A 19555-nucleotide genomic window follows, 5' to 3' on the forward strand; every position below is an offset into this window, starting at 1 on the left:
CAAGGGAAGGAAAAAAAGAAAAGTCTATTTTTGTCTTATCCTTCCCTGAAGGAAAGGGATTGGGTTCACAAGTGTGAGCGTGGATTTGTGTTGGTGTGAGAATGTGTGTCTATGTTTGTGAGCATGTGTCAGACCTGTTGAGGCATACGTGTGAGTGCAAGTTCACAAGCATGTCTATGTTTGCATTGTGTCTGGGTCATTACGTGAATGTGTGTGTGTCTCTGTGTGAATGTGAGCTTTGGAGGGTGGGTGTGTGCCTGCATACTGGGCACGTTAGTGGTCTATATAGCGAGGTAGGAAGAGACCAGGTAGGAGCCTAGCGCTGCCTCCCTGAGGAACACGATGGAGGGCTGGGACGCTCCTCAGAGCTGGAGCAAAGGGATCTCTGGAGGGCTCTCCCACCTGCTTTCCTCCTAGGGCTGGCCGGGCCCTTTGGTGGTTGAACCTTCAATACAGGGTCTGAGGCACTGTGAGGGGGTGATTGCTGGCAGACAGTGGTGGTGGCCTCCTCTTTAATCACCAACAATCCAGATTTTTCAGAGCTGGTCAGAGGCCCAGCCCAGGGAAGTCCCTGGCTAGGAGGGGCAAGGTGTAGAGACCAAGTCACTGTCAGAGTGGCTTCTGGGCTAGAGAAGAATGGAGGGAGCAGGGGGGGTACCCTGGAAGGGGGAGTATGAGAAAGGACATGGGGTGAGGCTGTAGGAGGATTGCTCTCTGGGCCCTGTCAGGGCTTCCCAGGATTGGTAAATGTCTGGTTCCCGCGTGACTGCCTCCCTCAGGGGCTGGGCTGGGCTGGGCTGACCTCTCCCCACTTCCAGGAAGATGACAAAAAGCAAGCTTGGATCCAAACTCAGATCTGGCTTGACACCATGACCTGAAGACAGGGAGGCCAGAGGGAGAGGAGGTGGACTAGGGGAAGCCTAGGGCTCCTGGGAACTGTGGGAGGTGCCTGGCCACATATGCTCTGAGGCCAGGAATTTCCTCCCAGAGTCACTTGGCTCTTTCTTCTCCGTCCACCAGTGGCATCCTAGAAACCCTATCGTAAATGGCAGGCCCAGGGCCACAGTGGAAACAGCTGGGAGGGAAAAGGAGGAAAACAGGAAAGACCTTGGAGAAAAAGTCGGGAGACATGCCTTCTAGGCCCGGTGCTTCTGAGAACACTTTGTGAGGTCTAGGGCAAGTTCCTCTGCAGCTCTGGGCCCTGGGCTTTGCTGCCTTTAACTCATGCCAGTCCCTGTGGCACCTCATTCTTTCTCTACCCTATGCACTGGACTCTGCCCTTCGTGTTCTTGGTGAAGAAAGAGGCAGAGAGCAATCACAGGTATAAGGGCGGGCAGGGCTATGACCTAAACCCAAATCTGTCTGACTCCAGAGCCTAAACCCTAACCCTTGCATGACCCACATCCTCTTGGAGGAGGGGCAAATTGTGAGTATGATAGAGTTTGATTCACCTTCAGGTGCCTAATGAACGTGAAAACTTAGGGATCTCTCAGAGCCGTCTGTCCACCCCTTATGCGGTGATTTGGGAGGAAGATAGAGTTAAAAATGCTTCTGAGGCCAAGGGTGAGAAACAGGGACCATAGGTTCTGCTCACTTCTTTATTTCTTACCCAAAAAATATGATTACCTACTACAATTTCAGTCAACATCATGGGCTTGACATGCATTTCTCATTTAACTATCACTCAAATCTCTCTCTCATGTGCACACACCCAATACCAAAAAGCACCTAGAATCCACCATGGGTTTTATATTCCCCAGATTGCCTCCGGCTATAGAGCTGGGAGACTGGGTGGAAGGAAGGGACCCAGACCCGGGATCCCTCTCTTCCTAGTTCATTAGCCGCTCAGCTTGAGTTTCATTCCCCTGTAGCCAAGACCCAACTCACAAATTCACCTACTAGAGTAAGGCTGAGCTGGTTGGCTTTAGAAGCTCGTCTTCCCAGCCGTGGGATGTGTGGAAATAGCACTGCTCTGGGAGAAGGAGCCTTGGGTTCTAGCCGTCAGTACTGATCACAAACTTGCTGTGAGACCTCTAGCAAGTCCCTACCCTTCTCTGGCCCTTGGTGGCTTTATCCTTGTGAGAGAAAGCCTGGGTCTGATCCTTTCTAAACGAGCTTTTAAGGACTGGCATTTTGAGCTCTGTCTTACTGGCTGGCAAGACTCCATCGCCTAATGCTTAAGAGCGGAAAGAATTTAGGACTTGTTGCTGTATAAGACCTTGGGCAAGTCATCTAACACCTCAAAGCCCCAGTTTCATCTGTGAAATGGGGATGACAGGGGTAATGACCTCGGGGTGGTTGGGAGATACCCTGTTATGTCAAACTGCAGACCCAGCACACGGCAAATACTCCGTAAATGTTACCTCTTAATGTTTTTAATACGTCACCGCCACTCCTTTTTAGGCATTTGATTTAAAGTTCAGTCAGTTATGGGTGAGTTTCTTGGTATGTTTTATTTTTTTAAATTTTTTATTCTTATGTTAATCCCCATACATTACATCATTAGTTTTAGATGAAGTGTTCCATGATTCATTGTTTGTGCATAACACTCAGTGCTCCATGCAGAATGTGCCCTCCTCAATACCCACCACCAGGCTAACCCATCCTCCCACCCCCCTCCCCTCTAGAACCCCGTTTGTTTTTCAGAGTCCATCGTCTCTCATGGTTCGTCTCCCCCTCCGATTTCTTGGTATGTTTTTTAATTCCCTCAAATCTGGGCTTCGGTCTTTCTTTGGAGCATCCTTAGTGGAGGGGATGCAGAGGGAGGGAGTGGTGGAAGGGAGACTGGGAAGTTGCATGCTTTAAAACAAAAACAAGATAAAACACAGGCCTTTGAGTCTCCTCCCAGGTGGGGCTTTGTGCAGGTGCCTATTGTCATTCTGGAAGAGCAAGAAATTTCCAGCTGCCTGAGTCACTCAGCTCTTGGCTCGGACATCTCCTTCCAGATCTGGGGATGGCAGGGGGTGCCAGGCTAGGGGCCCTATTTCCATCCTGCCAGGGGTCTCGGGGACCACTGAGGATGTGGATGGTGACATGGAACTTGGGGAGGGTGCATTCCTGGGTTTAACAGTGAAGTTCTGTCCAGTGTTTGCAATCTGTGTCTATACACCACTATCGTTTCTCGAATGCCTACTCTGTGCCAAGCTTTCCTTGCATTAACTCATTTATCCTCATGATCACCTGAGGGGTAAGATACAATTTCCTCCATTTTTCTTTTTTTTTTCTTTATTTTTTATTTTTATTTTTTTAGATTTTATTTATTTTTTTGAGAGACAGAGAGAATGAGAGAGAGCACATGAGAAGGGGGAAGGTCAGAGGGAGAAGCAGACTCCCTGTCGAGCAGGGAGCCTGATGCAGGACTCGATCCTGGGACTCCAGGATCATGACCTGAGCCGAAGGCAGTCGCTTAACCAACTGAGCCACCCCGGCGCCCAGTTTCCTCCATTTTTCAGAGAGGAACTAAGGCTTAGGGAGACCACCCAGCTATCAAGTGGTTGAGTAGGGGTTAGAACCCAGTTAGTTAAATTCATAGCCTGTGTTCATAATGAGTGTTGAGTTTCTGTAGGAAAAATCATGACACTGGAAAGACAACATGGTGCTGTGGAAAGAGCACATATAACTGGAAAACCAAGGTCCTGGCTTCCAACAGGCATCACTCAATGGATGTGGCCCTGAACAAGTCCTTTACTATACTGAGGCCTCAGTTTACTTATCTGTCAAATAGGGGATAGTGAACAATGGTCTCCATGGCTTCTAACATGGTGGGAAGTTCTGAATTCAAACTCTAAATTCAATTTAAGACTTAAGAGGAGGGAAGGGGTAGGTGTGGTCATGACTTTGAAGAGCATTTTCTCAAACATTGTGTTAAGAAAAATTATGTCAAAATAGGGAATCAGTCAAAAAAAAAATGACCACATGACCTTTTTATGTCATACCAGAGTACTGTCCAGCAAGTCCACTTAGGGGTCATCAGGCACTTTAAGGGATGAAGCTTTTGCCTAACTCTCGAAGGTCAGACATTTTACAAAAACAGTTGAAATTGTTTGGAAGCAAAATGCAAATAGGTGGAGACTCTTCATTTTTTAAAGTAAATTTCAGTGTTCATGAGAAGACTTGGGTTGAGATTAGGAAGACAGCATTCCAGGAGGCAAATTGGGAACTGTAGACAAAGAGCAGGAAGAAAGCCGGTTTGGGGAAGCCTAATGGGTAGGGGTGATTCCTGTGAGCCGGTGGTGAACCAGCCCCAGATTCTAATCCTTCTGTACCCTCCCCTGTTGGTGACACTCAAAGGTGCTTTGCTTGGCCTTTGCATCCTCCTCTCCCCACCCTCTTTAAAATCAGAGTCTATGAGTACTTCTTTTCCTAGTTAAAATGAACAAAAATTAGTATTGTTCTGAGAATGTGGTAACACTTTTGAAGTAACTAAAGGCATCCCAGAATTTGAAGACAGCTTTGAATTAATTGAAGTCACAAGGCCTGAGAGGAGAATCCTCCAATTAGGTTTCTACTTGGATAGGGGTGTGTGTGTGTCTGTTCACAGTCGCAGTTGATTGACAGATCTCTCCTTCTGTAAAATGAGGGCCTGTATGACATAGCTCGCCAAGTCATTTCTGAGGACCAGGGCCTGTCAATGACTGTTTTCATCAGTTCCCAGGAAATAAGTCTTTTGCAATTGGTTTCTCATAAAGCTATATTTACCCCCACTTAAAGAGCTGTCCTTTATTCCCAGTTTAGGTCCTTTTTTGAAATTAAAACTCTCTTAAATAAAATGATGAGCTTAAAGAGAAACCAAAGAAAGTGTTCCCACCGTTAAACCAAGCCGCTCCTTAAGGGTCTGGGAAATCCCACAGCTGTTTGGACGATCTGTCCCACAAATACGCAGACAGGGTGGGAGGCAGACTCTAGATTTGCCCACCGGGGTTCGAATCTTGGTTCAGCCACTTACTGTCAACTAACCTCTCAGTGCCTGTTATGTTAATTTATTTACAGTAAACAAGGGTGGCCCTGCGAAAGAAAAAAAGTAAAGCATGCAAAATGCTTACAATGTCTGGGGCAGTAAGTATGCAAAAAAAAAAAAAGGAAAGAAAAGTTCTTTAGGGGGTCCTTTCAGCTTGAATTTCTGGGAGCTCTGCGAAGTTGTTCGGGAGCGCCCTGGACCCAACTCTGGGGCCCTGAGCTCTAGCTCTGGCTCAGCTCCAGATGCTTACGTGCCTTTTGGCAAGTCCCCTCCCCGCTCTGGTCCAGGAGCCCCTGGCAGCAAGGAAAGGATGGGGTGGTCTCTGCGGCTCGTCTCCGCTCTGAAATTCCGGCCTCATCCCGGACTCTGGGGCTTCCGGCGCGGGGAGTGCCACGAGGGGCTGCCCAGGCCCCGGAGGTCACCGCCCGAGGGGCTGGCCCGCGGGAAGGGGTACCCGCGCCGGCTCAGCCGCTCTCGGCCCCGGACCTCCCCGGGCGGCTGCTGTTTACCTCGCTCCGTCCCACCCCCGCGGCCGCGGGCCCGCCCCGACGGCGTAGCGCGATTGGGCGAGCGGCCTGTCAATCGCCGGGGACTTTCCCCGGGGTAGGGCGGCCCTGCCCCTGACACTTCCTCGTCCCCGGCGCGGTCCCCCGCCCCGGCCCAGGAGCCCGCGGAGCGCAGGAGGGCCAGACACTGGCCGCGGCCGATAACCCGGGGCTGGACGCAGAGAGGGGGACGGTGTGCTCCAGGGCCCCAACCTCAGGTAAGCCGGCCGGAGCGGGGCTGGGGCGGAAGGGAGTCCGCGACCCGGCCGTTCACAGCCTCGGCAGTGACCGGGCTGCGGAGGAAGGGGCTGGTCGGGCCCGGCCCGGTGGCCTGGGCTTTTCGGCTCCTGGGCCCCGGCGCGCGAGGTCCCGGCGGCGGCGACTCCCGGCCCCGCGCGGAGGGCGGTGGGCGCGCCTGCGCACTGCGTGGGCGAGCGCGTCTGGGAACGGCGTGCGGGCGGTGTGCAGGGCGTGCGGACCAGCCGGGTGGGGGAAGTGGGCCGGCGCGGGTCTGGGTTAGTGTGCGAGACCAGCTGGGAAGCAGTGTGCGGAGGTAAAGAAGAAGAAAATAATAATTCATTGGGTGCTTTCCAAGTGCTGATCTAAACCCTTTTCGTGTATTAAACTCTTGTAGTTGTCACATCTTTCTTTAAAATGAGTATTGTTATTATCATCCCCATTTTACAGTTGAGGAAACCGAGGCACCTGGAGATTGGGGTCACACAGCTAGGGAGTTGCAAAGTCAGGATTCGAAGCCTGGCATTTGGCTCCAGCGTTCCTGCTGTCCAGTTTCTTTTGAACGTACTTGGCACACTGTTGGAGGCAACATTTGTGTGCATGTGCAGTGCAGGGTAGCTGGAGTGAGTTCCTGGGAGTGATTTTAGGTGTGGAGTTTTTAGGTATGGGTGAGTTTTCCACTGTAGAACATTTGTGTATGTGTGTGTTTGTGTGTGTGTGTCATGGTACATATGGAAGTGATTACATTGTACATTCATTAATTGTATGTATGGAGGTGGGCGTGAATTTTGTGGGACCGGGTGAGAGATTGTGTTTTGGTTGGGGTGGTTTGTGGATGATGCAGAAGAATCAGCAACGTCCATCCCCACCTTCTTGCAGAATGACAGTACAGAGAAATCTGTGGATTCCTAATGCATCATTTTAATTGCACAGTATCATGAAAATAGAATTTAATCAGCATGTATTTTCCAAACAGCAGGGTATGGTAGAGGGGAATTCAGCATCGGATGAGAGGTCAGGAAACATGAATCTCAATTTTTTTTCTTTATTCCTGATCATGGATATTGCATTAGGAGGCGGAATATTTATTAGTACAAAGGCATAGGAGTCTTGTGATGTTGTATTAATATCCTTACAGCAGACAGAACCGAGGTAGTGAAAAACCAAGAGCGGTAATGATGACAGCGTACATTTATGAACACTTACCTCTGCCAGGCACAGTGCTTTATATTCAGTATCTCATTTAATCTTTTCAACAACCCTGGGAGAGAGTCACTAATAGTAGCCTCAATTTTCAAATGGGGAAATTGAGGCCCACAAAGGTTAAGACTTGGCCAAGACCAGTAAGCCTTGAATAGTATCACTCTGTTCCTTTTCCACTGACCAAGCTTTCTGTCCTCTCTGTGTCCTGGGAAAATAGTATAATCAGGAACTGGCCCTTGGTGGAAGCACTTGATCATGGCCCCCTGGGGGCTGCAGTTGTGAGTGTCTTATATTCTACATACTTCTGTGATCCTGTTTTCCCCCACCAATGGGTGCCCTGGGGGTACGGTAAGGTTCTCATGCTGAGGGGTGGTACCCGCCCCTATGCCCACACCAGGTCTTTAGGGGCCCCAGGAAGCCGTGGGGTCTGACTCATACCCTTACCCCTAATGCTGCCTGTGAGTTGGGGCCCAGATGTCCTGGGGTGGGTCAGGCCCACCTGGTTTGAGCACCTCACAATCGTAGGTGGTCGTCTGTCTGTCTGTCTCTCTGAGTACTCCTGGGTACGGCAGCTGCTTGCCCTGCTATTTAGCCAGGGCAGCCTGCTTTTTTTTTCCCTCCAACGTGCCAAGCTTGTTCTTGACTTGAGGCCTTTGTATGTGCTGTTCCTTCTGCCTGGAACGCCTTTCCCCATTTCTTTACATGGCTGGTTCTTCCTTATCTGTCAAGTCTCAGTGCAAATATCACCTCCTTAGAGGGGCCTTGCCTGACCTTTCTATGCAAAGTGGCCCCTTTTTTCACTTTCTGTCATATTACTATTGTGTTTTTCTACGCTCATCATGCTCTGAAATAATCTTGTTTATTTGCGAATGAGAAAGTATATGTATGGAACTTAGTGTCTAGAATATAATAATGTTTAGAGTTTCCTTGTTTGTTGCCTTTCTCTTTTCCTGGAGCAGAAGGGAGAGAGCAGGAACCACTTTAGTGCATGTGCATCTCTGATCCTGGATCAGAGTGTCTGGGGGTAAGGCTCTGCTGGGTTTGTTCAGTGGATGAGTAGAGTAGAAGAAACAAGAATAATGGTGCATTTCACAGATGCGGGAACTGAGGCCAGGAGATGGGAAGGCGCTTGTCCCAGAAAGGTAGTGGCAACGTCAGGATGAGAACCAGAACTTGCTCCCCAAGGGGATTTTTTTCTTTCTTTCTTATAGTCAGCAAATTTTCCCCGACTGGCCTCATGCCCAGGCTTCTAGAGGAGCATGATGCTCAGGTGCATAAGGAACGAGCCTGGCCCTCCAGAAACTTGTAGTGGAATGGGGAGAAATGTGCTCTGAGTGTGGTCTGGAAGGCATTGCGTGCCAGCAGGTGCCCAGCATAAGTCTCACTGGAGTGCAGGGCAATTCGGGGGCACCAGGGGGCCAGGGGGCTTCTCGGGGGAGGTAGCTTCAAGGCCAGGCTCTAGTAAGATGATGAGTGCAGAGTGGGGCCTGAGTGCCTTCTGGAACGTAGTAGACTGGGTAGAGGGTTTGGGGTAAGGCTCTGTTGGGTTGGGGGAGCCGGCCAGCCGGACCAGGAAAAACCCTAAGGTCTTGGCTACCAGGCAGAGAAGTCGTGGTTTCTCCCTGTGGCAGCATCGGGAAGTGATTAGAGTGGTTGGTTGGCAAACGTAAGCATGCACGTGAAGCACCTGGGTGGCTTGTTAAACACATATCGGTCCGTGTCCCCAGAGGGGCTGATCCAGAGGGTGGTGGCCGTGCTGCTGCGTGGCTGTGGTGCACTGGGGGAACCCCTGTGCTTCAGAGTTTGGCACACCTGAGTGGGTGTGGCCCCTGCTCCTGGGTCTGTAAGGTCCTCCCATGTCAGTGCTATCTTCTCTGGTGCTGTGAATGAATGGGACAGCCCAGGGCTGATCAGTGCTAGCTGCTGATCTTGTGAGTGAGGATAATCGTGAGCATGCTGATGGGATTTCAGTAGGAGATGGTGGGGATGGTCCGATTTTTCATGCTTTGGGATAACTCGCCTTTAACCCCTCTGCCACCTATGGACCATGCTGTGTCCTCTCTGGATGGGTTGTCCTTTGCTCTGGGTCCGATGTCTTTCCATCCCTGTTTGGAAACATGGACACTTACATGCGGGAGGGGTGCAGAGGACATCTGGCCCCCGTCCCCTCAACAGTACCCAGCCCCTCCGCAGGTGATCATCCAGTCTCGGCTTGACCCCTACCCCCAGAGTCAGGGAGTGCTGTACCTTATAGGCAGCCTCCTCCCATGTCATGGCTGGTTAGCTTTCAGTGAGTCCCCCTAGGGGCAGCTTCTTCCAATCTCACCTCCCTTTTCCCTCCTTGCCCAGCTGACCACTTGGAGGGAGGAAGGGCACGGTGCCGTGCGGTAAGAGAGTGCACGGCTGGCACCCGAAGGCCTAGGTTTGCCTCCCCTCTGTGTCATTGCCATCCTGTGCAGCCTCCGGCAGGTCTTCTTCCTTCGCTGGCTTTGGTGTCCCAACTGCAGCGTGGAGATTGCACTGGCTGACGTCTTAGAATGTTCTCTTTCAGCTCTTAAAAACTCTGGCCCAGTGACCGGGCTGCCCTCTCTCTGGCTCCATCCATTCCTGAGCTCTTTCCGGCGGGCCAGGCCTCTCTGGGCGCCCCCTCCCTCCCCACTTCTCCTTGCTGCTGCCCCCCTGCCGGCCCGCAGTGCCTGCTCCTCTTTGCCCTGTCCCTGTTGGAAGGGAAGGTGTCCGAGGCCCTCTGGAGAGTTGCCAAAAGGAAGGCTCAGGGAGGCAGGGGGAAGCTCCCTTTGTTCCACGGAGCAGAGCTCCCCAACCTCCAGAGACAGACCTTGGCAGTCACCTCAGCCTGTTAGTTGCAGGAAGTTTTTGATGTGTCGTCCCCCCCCCCCCCCCCCCCCCCGTGACTGGCCCAGGACAGTCACTCTTCCAAAAGGAACAGATGACTGGCCTGAGGAGCAGCTAGCTGGTTCTTTGTCTTCAGGCAAGGCTGAGCTCTTCTCTCCCCAGGGACCTCACCCTGAAGCTGTTCCCTGTGTCCTTGAACACCTACGGGGTGGACAAACTGGGTGGCCCAGCAGATGTATGTGTGTGGGGGGGGGTGGGGGCGCCGTGGGAGTTGTGTCACCAAGGAGTCATACTCAGAGGCCAGAGCTGGTATTTTTAGGGCAGGCATGGGGGGTGGCCCATGAGTCAGGGGCCTTTGGTTTGGTCTCCACCCACACTGGAGAGTGCTCGCTCCACTTTCCACTGTCTGGCAGGCCATCATCCTGGCCTTCTCGTGACCAGCTTCATCAGTGCTCTGGGGAACCCTGGTGCCTCCACATCGCCACTTCTGCCCCTGCCAGTGCTCTCCCCTCCCCAGGCCCAACCCCAAGGAAGAACAGGAGCCGAAGGAGAGCAACACTAACTTTTGGAAAACACGAAGGAATCTTTCAGATGTAGAGGGTAACATGCACACACCGGGCACCCACCCATCTGGCTTCGGAAATGACACATTTTTGTACACCTGAAATTTCTCCTTGATCATCCCCTTTCCCTCCCATCTGGAAGTAGCAAGAGTTCTGAATTTAGAGTTTATTCTCTCATATTTCTCTATAGTTTTATTATCAGTGTAGGGCTCCTTATACAATGTGTAGTACAGTTTTGTATGTTTAAGAATGTTGTTTAAGTGCCATCATACTGTCCGTATTGTGCAACTTCCTTGTTTTGCATAATATTATATTTGTGAGATTCAGTGATGTTCATATCTCTAGCTGTATGTAGTTCATTCATTTTCACGGCTGCATCATATTCCCTGGTATGAACTTGCCCCAATGTATCTATTTGTTTTCGTCTTCATCAGGGAGTTTCTAGCCTTTGCTGCTAGAACAAGATATCTTTGGCTTTTATCTGAGTGGTCTTACCCCTGTCCAGTTGTCCCCTTGCTAGCCATTATGGCTTCTGTTGGGGTGGCACTTCTAGGTCTATAGAGAGCTCTGTGGTTCCTAATTGGTCCTCCCAGCATTTCCATAGGGAGGAACAAGGGAAGTGAGGCCAGCTCAGGGTCACATGGCAAAGGAGCAGAGCCAGGATTTGAACCCAATGAGCCCTCCTTCCACCATATTTAGAGAAGGGGAATTCTTAAAAGTTGTCCTCTTCCCCCATAGAGGGGGGAGTTACAGGGTTGGAGAAACCCTTCATTGGGTAAACCAGCTTTTGGGCACACTGGGGACGGGGAGACAGAAGGACAGCCAAGTCCTTCATCCCTTTTGTCTAAGAGTGGACCTAGTGCCCTTTGTCCCCCTAGCTGATAGTCGAGGCAGTCCTTGTGGGCTAAGTGAGGTCCCAGCTGCTGGGAGGAAAGCCAGCTTCTAGGTGTGGACTTTGTGTACCTGTGGATCCCAGAAGCTGAGAGGAGGCATGCACGGAATAGAAGGAAGGTGGGCTGTGGTTGCCGGGGCTGTCTTCCCAGGGAGCTTTTTTTTTTTTTTTTTTTAAGATTTTTAATTTATTTATTTGACAGAGAAAGACACAGCGAGAGAGGGAACACAAACGGGGAGTGGGAGAGGGAGAAGCAGACTCCCTGCCGAGCAGGGAGCCCGACGCGGGACTCGATCCCGGGACTCCAGGATCATGACCTGAGCCGAAGGCAGTCGCTCAACCAACTGAGCCACCCAGGCGCCCCCCCCAGGGAGCTTTTGGCGACGGGGAGTACAGGGTGGGACCAGTGATGTGATGATCAGGTGTGGGTTCTGCTTCGTCCCTTGGGAATTGTGTGGCCTTGAGCCAAGCCCTGCACCTGTCTGGGCTCGGCTTCCTCTCCAGCAAAGCAGGTGTACCTGGTGTGAGGACCCACAGGCAGTGGGCGGGGAGCTTTGTACTTGTTCCCAGTTGAGGGTGGTTATCCAAAGTCTGCTGCTTCTCTTCCCATCTTTGTCACCTCAAGGCCAGCCCTGGCCTTCCAGAAGCAAGATCCAGGTACCAGGTTGAAACTCTCTTCTGCAGTTGCTAACTCTCCACCCACTGGCTTTTCTGACTAGAAAACTTGTTTCTAGACTTTTCCTCCTTATTGATGATCAGATCCCTCCAGCCTTGTGTGTCCGTATGAGGCAGGTACATAATGAGCTCTCACCCTTCCCCGTAGCCCTCCAGCCTCATTTGGTGCCAGAACAAGGGGACTTCCCTATTATTCTGACCTTGTCAAGACACTTACATTTTTAAAACTTAATTTAAAATATCCCTTTTTTAAAAAGCTACAAAATAACATTCTCATTGAAGGAAAAACCCCCCAAACTCAAGCAATACAAAAGATATAAAGTAAAAAGTGAAAGCTGTCTTCTCTCTCCTTCTTCTCCCCTGCCCCTGTTCCCACTATATTTTTTAATTAATTTTTTTCAATAGAACAGGACTAGATTTCCCTTGTAAAGAGTTTAAATTTTGTAGGTAAAATGAATGTTTCTTTTGTTTGCAGTCCCTATTCCAGGTCCTCCTCTAGAGCTATCTACCAGTAGCAGTTTGGTGTATATCTTTCCAAACTTTTTCCTATACACATTTAAAATTTTATATACGTATATGTATATATACATATATATGCACATACATACATATAGACATGTACGTAGTTGTATGTTTAGAGAAAAAAGTATCCTGGGGTGTGTGGCTGGCTCAGTTGGAAGAGCATATGACTCTTGGTCTCCAGGTCATAAGTTGGAGCTCCACATTGGATATAGAGATTACTAAAAAAATTAATAAACTTAAAAAAATAGTATTCTATTATACTTTGCTTTTTATTCTTTTTTTTTTTTAAGATTTTATTTATTTATTTGTCAGAGAGAGAGACAGAGCACAAGCAGGGGGAGCGGCAGGCAGAGGGAGAAGCAGGCTCCCCCCTGAGCAAGGAGCCCGATGTGGGACTCGATCCCAGAACCCTGGGATCATGACCTGAGCCGAAGACAGCCGCTTAACCAACTGAGCCACCCAGGCGCCCCTTGCTTTTTATTCTTAATGATGTTTTATGAACATCTCCTTGCAAAGCAGTGTGCCCCATTCTTTTTGATGGCTGCATAGTATTCCAGTGAGTGCCTGCACCGTGGTTTATTAAACCAGAGCCTCCCTGGTGGACATGTAGGACGTTTTTGCTGTTATAAAGCTGTGGCAATGCAGATCTTTGTTCAGCCCCTGTGGGCAGTGACGAAGAGATTTCTAGAATCTTAGGTAGAGGATTACTGATTCAGGCAGTGTCCTCTGGCCCTGTAGGTAACTAAAACCTCAAAGCATACTTTTCTGTAAGAGAACTTTGTTCTCAGCTAATCAGTTGTGCAAGCAGGTGTTGACATCATTGAGAAAGGACAGTCTTTGCTGTGGGTGGCCCAGCTATAACAAAAACAAGTGTATACAAGGCTACATCAAAAGAAACATAATACCTAAAAAGGTGGAAGTGAAAGTTCCTCTGTTTGGTCAGGTAAACCACACCTGGAGTGTTGTGTCCAGTTTCAGGACCCACTACAGATAGGGTAGGGGTAGAGGGTTGAGCGGGGTGGATAGGGAGGGGTCTGCAAGCCAGTCCTTCAAGGAACAGCACAGGGAACGGGGTCTGATTAGCTTTAAGAGAATGCTGCAGGTTCCACGTGTCTTCAGGGCTGAACTGATTCCAGACTCCTGATTGCAGAACCCCAGAGGGCAGAGTGAGGGCTGGTGGAAGGAGAGCTGGGAGTTGTCTGACTACAGCCAGTGTTGGCTCCCCAGGGGAAGGCCCTTAGGGAGGAAGTTGGGTCACCAAAGATGGTCATCCGGAGTCCCTTGGCTCCCCTGGGGACTGGAGAAGCACAGGGCTGCATTTCACTGAGCTTCCTTGCAGCCTGAGATTCTAAGCCCCGGTGACTGCAGGTGATCAGGGGCAGACTGGGACCCAACTGTACACAAAGTTAGAGATATGTAGAGGCAGGGGCTGCGAACCTGGGAGTCTGTTCCAGATAGCCGGGTGGCAGGACTGGTTTCCTCCCACTGAGCTTCAGCCTGTTGTCTCTCCGGCCTTGCAGGGAGCAGGGGGTGGGGGGTGGGGGGAGCAGTGCTGGAGCCTGGCACGTTGAGCCCAAATTATTTGTTCTGCTGCTCGCCAGCTGTGTGTTCTTGGGCAAGTGACTTCACCTCTCTGAGTCCGCTTCCTTATCTGAAAAATAGAGATACCACTATCTAGCTGGGAGGAGGTTTCCTTTCTGGAAAACAGGGATAATTTTCTTCTTTATGCAGTGAGAAGAAAATGAGGCCATGTGCCTCATGATGCAGCCCAGCGCTGGGCCTCTGGTGGCCCTTGACTGCCGGCCTCTCTCCCAGCCCTCAGCAGAGGCTCCTTGTCCGTCTTTCCCAGTGGTTCCAGCTGGCTCATGGCTCTGGTCCACCCCCTTGTCCCCAGGCTGTGGTATGGAGCCTGGGTGCTGTAGGTCGAGTGGAGGCAGTGGGCCTCCCTTGGAGGGTGAGTCCACACAGGGGAGGGAAGGAAGGAGGACACAGAAAAGATGCATGCTGTGCGTGAGGGACACAGTCCTCAAGCGGGGCTGGAGCCAGGGTGCATGCTAGGGAGCGGGGGGAGCACCCAGCGAAGGGCTGCAGGCATCATCTGTGGGTTTCCGACTGCCCTTGGGGGAGGTGAAGGCACCCGGATAGCACTTGTAGGAGGCCTCTTGGTTCAGGGAAATCCACCTGGGCATTAGGAGGGATTGGAGCTGAGGAGAGCAGCCTTCTCAAGGTCAGAAGGTTATAGAAAGGGGTGATAATAAATTGCAGGTTCCAGAATGTCAGAACTAGAAGGGGCCTTAAAGGTTGTCTAGTCGATCCCTTATGTTATTGCTAGTGTTGCAAATACAAACCCCTCCTTTTGGGAAACTGAGGCCCAGTGAGGGGCAGATGTTTGCTCTGGTGGTCCTTGCCTAGATCCCACAGCTTCTGGGCTCAGTTCCTTGTATTACATGATATACCTGCAGCCTCTTTATTACTGAATTGTTGTAAAGACCGAGTAAGCCCTGGGCTCGTGGCAAGGATGCCAAGGTGGGCTCTTTGATGGATGACCCTGGGTCCGTAGTTCCCCTGATGGTGAATGGGGCTGGGGTGGGGGTGGGGGGGCAGAGAGCATCATGAAGTAAGAATATGGAGAGATTTTTGCTTTAGTTTGCAAGGTGCTTTCATGACTTCCTGTCATCCCTGGGGGATATTGCAGGATATTCCCACCTACAGTTGAGGAAAAGGAGGCTCAGATGCTCCCCTGTCTTTCAAGAGTGTGGTTTCTCGGTCCATCGGCTTTTGGGAGCCGCATCTTCACTGACTGTGGTTGGACCAGTGTCCCTGCTTAATGGCTTTTTGCAGTTACCAGAAATTAAGTGGGTGTCACAACCTAGCTTACTGAGCCAGCAGAGGAACCTAAAAACTCCATTAAAAGGGGGAGTAGATGGGAGTGGGGGAGACTTGGCCCTAAATCAGTGGGGCAGAGTTGTGGGGCTGCCCCAACCTTTTACTGAGAACCCATTGCGTGCTAGGCATTTAACTAGGTGCTATACACAAATCATTATTACTTTGGAAATTTTATTATTATAAAATGAATGTGTTTCTTGTTGAGTAAATCAATAATCAGGAAGTACGAAGTAGAAAGTGAGAACTCCCTTCCCACCGTACACATATCGTTGCATTTAATTTCATTAATCTGACAACAGGTAGGTTCTCTCCTTACCCCTGTGTTTTTTTTTTTTATATAAGATTATTTATTTATTTATTTATTTGACAGAGAGAGAGACAGTGAGAGAGGGAACACAAGCAGGGGGAGTGGGAGAGGGAGAAGCAGGCTTCCTGCCAAGCAGGGGGCCCGATGCGGGGCTCGATCCCAGGACTCTGGGATCATGACCTGAGCCGAAGGCAGATGCTTAACGACTGAGCCACCCAGGCGCCCTCCTTATCCCTGTTTTGCAGCATACGCAGTGGAGGCTCAGAAAAGGCATGCAGCCTCCAGCGGGGGACAGGGGCAGACAGGGCTGGGATGAGGGAGGGGCAGACACTGGTGAGGCCCCCAGGTGCAGCCCAGGAGCAGGGCTCCTGCCTCCCAGAACCCCTTTCAGTGTTGTGCTGCGTGCCTCACCTGCTTCACCCCACACCCCGCATCACGTCGGGACCCTTTCTTCCGGACTCCATGGCTGTACCATCCTGAGTATGTCAGATCCCCTCTCTTTCCTTGCCTTGCTGCTGGCTCCCGAGGCTTGGGTCTCTGTGGATCCTTAGGCCAGCTCGACACCATCACCTGGTTTCTCTAGTCCAGGTTCCTCCCTTTGCACACGAGGGAACTGACGTGCAGAGAGTGCACAGGCTTGCCCATGGCCATGAAAGGCAGCAGAGTAGATCTAGCACCTTCTGATTCTCTGTCCTAGAGACCACTTCCCTTCAGCCCTCCGTTAGCCTCTCCCACTGGCATCCCGGGCAGCCCCTGCCTCTGCCTGGGGAGGTGGCCGTTGGTGACCTCCTGGGACCTCTTGGGACCTCCTGGCTCCCGGTACCAGAGATCTGCTTGGACTTTTCCCTCTGGGGCGGGGAGAACTTCATTTATCCCCAGCGTGTGGCCAGTGCCCGGCGGCCTTAGTTTGAGCTTATTAACGTTCCCAAGTGGGCCTCAGTTTCCTCATCTGTCAAACGGACACCGGCCCTGCCTTCTTCCCAAGACTGTTATGACAATCAGATGGGAAAACAAAGCTTGGGAAAATACTAGGTATTTTGCAGATGTTACAGGCTATGCAAACTCACCTCCTTTGGAGGGCCTGGGAGCCCCCCTCCCGGCACCAGAACGTGGCTGATAACAAGACAGTCTCTGCTGGGCCAAAGCTCTTCAGTGCAGGAGCTGAAACGGAGTGCGAGGGCAGTGGGCAGACTAGAGAGAGAGCAAGGACCTTCTAGTCCCAGCTCCATCCTGACTTGTTGGGTGACCTTGGTCTTCATGTTCTGGGCCCTGACTCATTGCCCTTACACTGTGAGGGAGAGTCAGGTGAGCTGATGCCCAGGATGCCTGGGCACTGACCTCCGGTACTGCCCCGTGTAGGGGCTGGGGTCCGCACCTCCTCCCCCCTCCACACACACTGTGCCGTCTGTGACGAGCAGAGGCCAGCCGTCCGCTCAGGAGGCAGGGGAGTGACGCAGCCCCTCCCTCAGAGGGCCTCTGGATGCCTGCTAATGGTCATCCTGTTGCTCTTGGAGATTCCCTTCCAGCTCTGTCATCCTGGGAATGATTCCCCTTTTCAGGAAACGTTCTAGAAACTACACTGACAGGAGGAGAGTTCCTGTCTGCCCAGAAGTCATCCTGGAACTGTCCCTGACCATCTGGGCATGAGGTCAGCAGGATGTGGAAATTCCCTGTTTCTCTATTTGTGTTTCTTCCCTCCGGAAGCCCAGGCCCTCCCTGGGGTGGCTCCCCCTGAGCTCCAGAGAGGGTTTTCTCACATCAGGCTGCTTTGTGTGGGTTCTGTTGGCCTACTGCCTGCCATCCTGTTCCCCCAGCTCCGCCTGCAAGGCCGGAATCCGGGGGAGTAGCCCTGCTTGCTCCTTCCTTGGCTTCCCTGACCCCCCTTCCATGTCAGCTTCCCAATGCTGAAGGAGAACCTGAGCATCACACAATTTGGAGGACACGGAGATGGGGTTTCGATTCCTGTAGCCCACATCCTGCTCTGTCGCTTGGCCGTATGTCTGGGCATCTCTGAGGGAGCACGGTTGTGCTAGCCCTGGTTCCAGAAGTATATGGTTGTCCAGAGTACCACTGGTCGGTGGGTCACAGCCGGGCTCTCGGGATGCTTTCACATGGCCTCTTGTGACAGAGCCAGGTCACGGGCTCCTTTGGTCCTTCAGTCTCTCTGATTAGAGGCTTACTGAAGCTCTGTTCTGGACCACCCGGAACATACACTGGCGGACAAGGTGGACCTGGCCCTGCTCTCGGGGAGCTCCTGGTCTACTGGGCAAGCCAGATGTGGAGTGAAAAACATACCCACATCATACGTAATGTCAGCTGTGAGTTCTGTTCAGGGCGAATGTAGAGGGGTGAGCAGGATCCAGGACACATGGGACCGCGAATCACCAAAAGTGGCTACAAGCCTCCTCCAGCCCTCTGTCTCCCCGTTTGGGAACCCCGTTCAGTTCTCAGTCACGGCTCACCTTCCAAGCACCAGACCTGTGCTGGGGGCAGATGAGCAGAGCACGCTCCCCGCTCCAGGACCTTCTCCGTCAAATGCGCAGGTGCTTACACCAGTCACTTGCACTGCATCCTGGGCCGTAAGGGTTTTGCTGGAAAGGCACCTGAGGAGGAGTGGGGAGCACAGAGGAAGGACTCCCCGCCCCCCATGTCTACCAACATTCTGAGCACCTTGCTATATGCCAGTCAACATGCTAAGTGCCTTATCCCGTCTCATACTTCAGTGAACACTTGGGTGCTTGAACTGCTCTGCTGTGTAACTTTGACCTTCTCAAGTTGAAAACAAGCCCCCCCTACACTAAGTGATGACTTTTGTGTTGGGCGTGTGGGCAGCTGTCCTTTGCTTCTGTGGGGCCCAGCCGGGCGTGGGTGCCTCTCGAAGTGTGTTTTCATCTTCTGCTTCTCAGTCTTTGGGGGAGGGGTCCCACTCATGAGAACTCTTGTTTTTCTTTCTGGCCCACGTCATTCCGCGCTAATATGGACCCTCGGGGCAAAATCCTTGTTACTTCCTGTGCCGCAAGGTAAGGGAAACAGCCCAGAGGGTACCTGATGGCTGGGCAGGTATTACCCCCCAGGCTGGAACTCGCTGGGGCCTGAGTCTTGTTGGGGATGTGGAGCCAGTGTAGCTGGGGGGTAGGGGGTGGTTAATTTAACTCGCTTTCTGAGGCAGAACCAGAGTTGCATCTTGACTCTCTAGTGCCGGCCACGTAATCCTGGCTGCATTACGTCACCTCACGGAGCCTCCCTCACACAGCGAGGTTAAGGCCTGTATCTTAGGGTTGTTGAATGGCTTAACGGAGATAATGCCCCCGAAACGGTGAGTGCGGTGCCTGGCAAGGGGGCCTGTCATGATTAGTCCCGGTTAATGAATGGGGCTGACATTATTAGTCCTTGTTCACTCTTTTCTTTCAGTGAGCCCTGTGTGGGTGCTCAGAGGGGCTTTGTGGATTCCTGACTGAAACAGTCTTTGCCCTAGGGGTGGTGACCTTGGGAGGGAGGTTTTGGGGCCCCGAGTCCTTCTGAGGCCCCCAGTGGAGCTCTTTCCCGTTGGCCAGCTCTTTGCAGGGCTGGAAGCTGGATCAGTTTTTCAGCCTCGGGACCTTTGCACTTAACTCTTCTCTCTGCCTAGAGTATTCTTCCCTCAGGTGGCTAGTTCCCTCAACCCCTTCGGGTCTTTGCTAAAATGCCTCCTTCTCTGCAAGGCCTTTCCCTGACAGTTCCACTTAAAATTAAAGTCCCTGCGTCATACTTCCCTGCTTAACTTTTGTCCATAGATGTTTTAAACACCCCTAAAAATCTGTTTATCTTCCTCTCTTCCTTGGCCCTTCCTTGGCCACTAGAAGGTGAGCTCCATGAGGGCTTTTTGTCTGTATTATTAGCGGATCATTTCGCAGCACCCGGACTGGTACCTAGGGC

At 51.6% G+C, this 19555-nt stretch overlaps 1 protein-coding gene across 9 annotated transcripts in view; it reads left to right on the plus strand.

Moving 5' to 3' along the window:
• The window catches only part of TNIP1 (TNFAIP3 interacting protein 1), a 49899-nt gene that overhangs the window by 454 nt on the left and 29890 nt on the right, over window positions 1-19555 (plus strand). For 5 of the 9 annotated variants that reach the window (XM_064596637.1, XM_045902464.3, XM_064596639.1 and 2 more), the window contains exon 1: window positions 5551-5720. The exons of 2 other annotated variants lie outside the window; for them this stretch is intronic. The gene's annotated coding sequence lies outside the window, so the exon portion shown is untranslated. Of the gene's footprint in view, window positions 1-5550; window positions 5721-19555 lie in introns of those variants that run through there. 2 more of the 9 variants (XM_045902455.3, XM_045902475.3) reach the window with 1 other exon arrangement.

The sequence above is a fragment of the Mirounga angustirostris genome, unplaced genomic scaffold, assembly GCF_029215605.1.
Source record: "Mirounga angustirostris isolate CCGP_5_RB_7025 unplaced genomic scaffold, mMirAng1.0.hap1 SCAF_7, whole genome shotgun sequence".
Classification (NCBI taxonomy): domain Eukaryota; kingdom Metazoa; phylum Chordata; class Mammalia; order Carnivora; family Phocidae; genus Mirounga; species Mirounga angustirostris.